This window comes from Cavia porcellus, unplaced genomic scaffold (assembly GCF_034190915.1).
Source record: "Cavia porcellus strain 051 isolate PalLab524CR breed Dunkin Hartley unplaced genomic scaffold, mCavPor4.1 scaffold_10, whole genome shotgun sequence".
Classification (NCBI taxonomy): Eukaryota; Metazoa; Chordata; class Mammalia; order Rodentia; family Caviidae; genus Cavia; species Cavia porcellus.
The window spans coordinates 29,343,940-29,350,335 of NW_026947493.1; positions in this window are offsets into that span (position 1 = coordinate 29,343,940).

Genomic DNA, 6,396 nt, shown 5'->3' on the forward strand with positions numbered 1-6,396 from the left:
GCTTTCTGTGCCATGTGAAGTTGGATTACAGAAACGAATGAAAACACATGCAACCCTTAGTTTGCTTCACATATTTGGGTTTGTTTTTCCTTCTTAACGAGAAAGTTAAAAGTGGTTTTTGGCTAAAGGGAAGAATGTGTTTGTGGCCAAATGTGTTTGGTTATACCTCATTATCTGCTTTGTAAAAAGCACTGGTCATAATTTTCATAGATAATGAACAATCTGTTGTTTAGGGAAGTTGTATCACATTGCAAATGAAAAAATGAAGAGTCCCTGGGAAGTGGTATCGTTCTATTCATTTCACAACAAACAGAACTTTTTCCTCATTTTTCTCTTTCCTTTTGTTTTCTGTTAAATTCTAAAATTTGTAAGTTTCAAACTCTACTGTCGATTGAGATGAAACAATGTGGATCATAAGAATTCCATCTTCCTCAAATCAAATAGTTTGAAATAATGCTAAAATTTAAACAATTATAGGAAAAAAACTTTTCTTCTGCTCTTCTGTTTTCATTATTGGGGAAGAGGGCTGTGAAAGATTAACAGAAACTGATGAAAGATTAGCGAAAAGAAAAAAAAAAAAGAAAAATGTATGCATACAGGATTTTTCAAAAGAAAGCTAGTTAAATGATAGGCAGCCAAAGCCAGAGATCTAGATACCTAATTTAGGATGAAAAAGGAATGGGGAGAAAAGGTGCTTATACGATGACCAAATAAATGAGGTTCTTCAGGAGAACAAATGAGAGATACGAAAGTTTGTGATGATGCTGGTTCATACAGGTGCAAGTGGTCCTTCTGTCTTCTTTGTTGTCATAAAGCTTCATGGAAAGGGAATTTATGAGAGGTTTACTGTTGGTCTCCTTCCTGGGAATAAAAGCTGCCCTGAAGAGGGAATTTATGGCCATCTCATTTCCCAGGATATTCTGCTCTTAGTCAGATAAGGGAAGCCTAGCTCTGAGAAAACTTGTTTTTATATTTGTTGAATCCCAAATGCTTTCAGTTAAAAATTCATCTTCGTACCAACTCTGGGATTCAGTGGGTCTCCACACTATTTGTAAACTTTATTGCTCATTATTTTTTAAAATATTACATGAAAAGACTATATCTTGATACTGAATTTTTGGCATCCCCTTAAATTTTGCTCAGAAGGTTAATAATTTGTTTGCCCCAACCTAGACTTACTCTTCCCCTTCTTGTCAACAGCCTTTGAGAAAAGAAGCTGAGTATATTGAATGGGGGTATTTATGAACCAGCTGTGAACCTGTTTGGTTGAGGGGTCCCATAAACTCCTGGCGTTTCAGGATGGCTTGAGCCAAACTTCAGGGCAGAGCGGGATCTCCCAGTATAGGCAGTGGGACACTGTGTATACACACAGATCTTAGCAGGTTGAGAGCTGCATGCCCCATCCGTCTGAACCTTCAAGTAACAGCAGGCTGAAGGTATTCCTCAGCATGAGGATTCGGATGAAACCAGAGCAGGTCCACAACTCAGCCATCCAGAAACAGTATTTGAGCAGATTTTTAAAATTTCAAAACTAATGTCAAAAACTCACGCTAAATAAAATATCAATATTTTAAATAAACACAAACTCCAGTCTTGCAATTGTGTAACTCTGCCTCACTCACCTACCCTAATATTGGCCCTGGTTCCACTAAAACTTTGTTTACAAATATTAGGTTGCTGTAGATTATCTGTTTATTTTTTTTCAAAAAAATTACATGAAAATATTATTTTCACTGCCGAGTTTTTGGCACTCTATTAAATTTTATTCTTCACTCTGCAATAGTTCTAGTGTTACCTCCATCTCGCACATGAAGAAGATGAGACATATGACACGGTTTGCTGGAGAGTACTTAAGTGATCGGGTGGCCCCACAGTGAACACTATCGAACACCAGCACAGACCTGTCTCCCAGGCATTAGCCTTTTAGTAGCTTTGTTAGGAAAATATTTGTATTAGTCAGGGCTCTAGAGAAATAAGTAGAGGAAGAATGGAGGGGGAATAGTGAGAGAACACACAAATTCATTTTTCATTTTTCTATTGGGGCTCTCAGCTGACATGTGCTGATGCACATGGGAGGGGTGATTCTTTCTTCCTAAGTCCATTAGTTCAAATGCCAGCCTCCTTCAGAAAGGTCCTCATAGACCTGCACAAATAATGCTTCACAAGCTATCTAAGTGCCCCTTACTATTGTCCAGGGAGAGCAAAAATTAAGCATTATGGTGTGGAAGTAATGCACAGTTCCCCATGTCTACCCAGCCTTCTAAGCTTTTGCCTACTTTGAGTAAATTTGAGAGAATTAGGTATATAACTTTGCCGAGAAAAGTATTGCAAAATTAAAATACTGAAGAAGTTCTGACCTCTGACTGCTTATAACACTATGTATAGATGCAGCAAGCTGAAAACTTGCCAGTTATACAGAGGTCTATTAATATGTTGCAGCTGCATATGTTTATTTCACAAGTGTAGAGTAAAACCTGAGAAACTGGCTGTAAAAAGAAAAGTTGGACATTTTATAATTTTTCAATATCTAATAATTGTGCATGAATGTACCTGATTTTTCCATTAGCTAAATGGAATTGCCAAAAAGAACTAATGAATATTGCATGGTTGAGTTCTGTCACTTTTAAAAGGAGGGACTGGTCATGAAATCATTTCTTTTAATACAGAGACAAAGATAAGTGACTTTGGAATTTAATGAAAGGGACCAGATTGGAAAGCTTGCTACTATAGTCTTCTCTCCTCTCCACCTAGGTTTGCAGAAGTCCTTGAGTGTAGGTTGTGTTGATTGATTGACAACCTAACTAATAGCCCAATGGTTGTAAATCTTTAGGCTGCACAGCAGGTAAATTGTACAGGTTGGCACAAATAATCTTGCAACATACTCAGCTCTTTTATTTTGGATCCTTACAAATAGTAAAAGTATGTGGCAGGATTTTTCTGCTGAAATGTCAGGGATGTTGGTGTGAAACTTGCCCAGTGTAGAAAGTACTATTCTGTAATTTCTGGCTTGGTTGTTTACATTGTGACATATTATTCATAGCCACTACTTTTCATCTGTATTGGTGACCATGTCAAGCTTTATTTTCTTGTTGATGGGTATAAAAACATTTCCTGCTTAATAATTGTGCAATAAATGTTCCTATGTTTGCATTTGAACAGTCATTTGTTTCCCAATTAAAAGACTCTACAGGGTCACAAGACAACTGCTGGAGATCCTAAAGCCAGGCAGATGAATACTGGATGAGCACAGATTGTGGTTGATTCAGATTCTTAGTAACAGCACAGGTTACAGTCATTATGTATTAAGTTTCCAAAATTAATTTAAAATGTTGGCCATTAAAGGGGTAGAATAAATGAATTCTAATGTAATTTAAAAGCATAAAATTAGCATGGGGTGGCTTGATTGACAGCAGTCTAATGTTACTAGTAATTATCTGGTTAAAAAGGGAGGGGACCTGTTTCTTCAAAGCCACAATTTTCATTTTTGCACTTAGTAAATTATTAACCATTCTATTAGAAAAATAATGAGGAGTTTCAGATTAAATTATAAAAGGGCAAAGACATAGAAAGAAAAAAATGCTTTCTGATACTTTTGACTTCGGGCATGTGATGGGTAGGGATTATAAATAGATTGTTTGTTTCCTCATCTTAGATTTTTTTTAATGCACTGTAAGGTAGGCCTGACTCTCAATAGAACAGCAAGATTACTTCATACTCTAGAATTAGAGATATTATAAATGTATGGGAAATGTCTGCATCAATTTAATTAAATTGAAGAAGTATCTGCTGATTTATACTGAGAGTAAAGAACTGGTCATTGTCATCGGAGAGTTTGGTGTCTGGCTGATGGAGTAAACAGGAGCAGTTGATACACTTTCTCTATGGCTGCACTCTTTCTAGGTAAAATGAAGTGCTAAATTGTATACCAGTGATAATGTGAGAATAATGGTATTTTTGAAAGGTGCAAATTGTGATGATAATTAATTAATGGCATTTAAATAGAAAGACTAATTGTATCCAATTAAGAAATATGACATGAGTGCCTGTAATGAGCAGGGCATGTGCTAGCTATTACTGGAGGGAAAGGTGGTATATAAAAAGGTTCCCACCTGTTAGTCTACAACCCACTCAGTTCTGTTGAGTCCTCCTCCATCCTCTCTCAGCTATCTTTTCTCTCTGGTCATTAAATATTGGAGTTTCTGAAGATTCAGTCCTGAGCTATCTCTTTTGTTCAGTATTTACTTTCTCTGGGAAACTCATCCATTCTTATGGTGTCAATATAAAGATGTCACACAGATTTACATTTTTATCCCTATTACTCCTATAGCCTCAGATATAGATGCCCAATTGTCTCATTGACACTGCTTCTTGGTTGTCTCAGAGGCCAAAAGAAAGTATAAAATTATATTTTTTTTCAGTTGCCTCTCAAATTTTCTTATCTTGAGAAATGACTCTAATGCCCATCAGACTTACACTGGGTAAGCCAGGACACAAGCAGTTGTCTTTGAGGCTGCCACTTTTCTTACTGCATGAGTGTCAAGGGGAGTGGTTGCTTCTAAATATCTCACAACTACGATCGCAGCTGTCCATGGTCTTGCATTCTGTGCCTCATCCCCTTACTGCTGACTCACAAACTCACACTGCTGCCTAGCTCTTAGTCAGGAAGTAGTTACGTCAAGCGCAGCTGGTTGTCTACTCATCAGTCATGCCCACCTTTTCTCTTAGTAATGATACTGACTCTTTAAGTACCCACCCTTCATTTCCATTTCACAGTAAAGTCTTGTGTCAATGATTGGTAGTAAATGGGTTTATAAACCAATTTGAGTCAGTGAAACAAAAAAAGATACATGCTTTGGAGATGTGGCTCTGTAGATAATATTTCCTTCTATTTTATTAAAATTTTATTTTTATTGGTAAATGTTTCCAGTACATAATGATTACATTCCTTGTGAGGAGTTGGTACATGTATACAATGTATCTTAATTCCTTTTTCACCCCCCATCTCTTGATCTCCTTCTCTTTTGCAAAAGATCTGTCTCCTATTTATGATTACAGTATCTATGTTTTATTTTGCTCTTTATCTATACCTTGGGTTTCTCATACAAGAAAAAAGCATGTGACATTTAAGTTTGTGTGTCTGATTAATTTCACTTAGCATTATGGACTCAAGGTGCATCAGCTTTCCTACAAATGACTCAGAGTTATCCTTCTTTGTGGTATGTGTATTAATACCATATTTGCTTTACCCATCCGTATGTTGATGGACATATAGACCACTTCTAAGATTTAGCTATTATGGATTGTGCTGCTTAGCATGGCCATGGACATATTACTGTAATGTGATATCTTTAACTCTTTTGGGAAGACACCCAGAAAGGGAGTAACTGGATTGAATGGAACTCCTAAGTTTTAGGGTTTTGAGGGCTCTCTGTACTGATTTCCATAGTGATTGCACTACCTTACATTCCCACCAACAGTGTAGAAGGGTTTCTTTTTACCTGTATCTTCATCAGCATTTGTCATTATTTGATTTCTTGATGATGGCCATTCTTTTTGAAGATGGAACTTCAGTGTTGTTAATTTGCATTTTTCTAATGGCTAGAGATGTTACATGATTTTCTTATGGATTTATTGGTGATTTGTTCTTCTTCCAGTAAGTATCTATTCACTTCAATTGCCTATTTTTTGATCGTATCTTTTAGTTTGGGAATCTAATTTTTGGAGTACTTTATATATTCTTTATATTAGTTCTTGACGTGAGGAATAGTTGGTAAAATTATTTTCCCATTTAGTAGATTACCTCTTCACTCTGTTGGTTATTTCCTTTGTTGTATGAGGCTTTCTAATTTGATATGATCCCATTCATTGATTCTTATACAAGTCATTTCTTTAATGCGCATTTGGTGTTTCTGTACAGAAAATCTTTGCCTATGCCTATGTTTTCAAGAGTTTTACCTGTTTTTATTTTCCAGAAGATTGTTTCTGTTTCAACATTTATATTTTTGATCTAAATGGATTTTAGTTTAGTACATGGTGAGAAACACGGATCTACCTAGATTCAATGTTGAGCGTGTAGATAGCTAGTTTTGCCAGTATCATTTGTTAAAGAGGCCATATTTCTTCCAGTGGAGATAGTGTTTCTTGCTCTTAAAAGGACTTGGGAGGAAGCAGATGTCTGCATCTTCTGGGGCTGCTGCCGTCATCCTGGTGCATTCATTAGGATGGAGCCCATAGAAAGCAGAAGGAAGCTCTGAGACATCTGCAAACAAGTGGAACCCCTTACTGCTGAATCTCCCATGAAACCTGGCAAAAGTTCACCCTATCTCTGCCAGTTAGAGATCATAATTTTATTTTACTTCAAACAGGAGCTATCTCAGTGGACACAAAACCTTATCT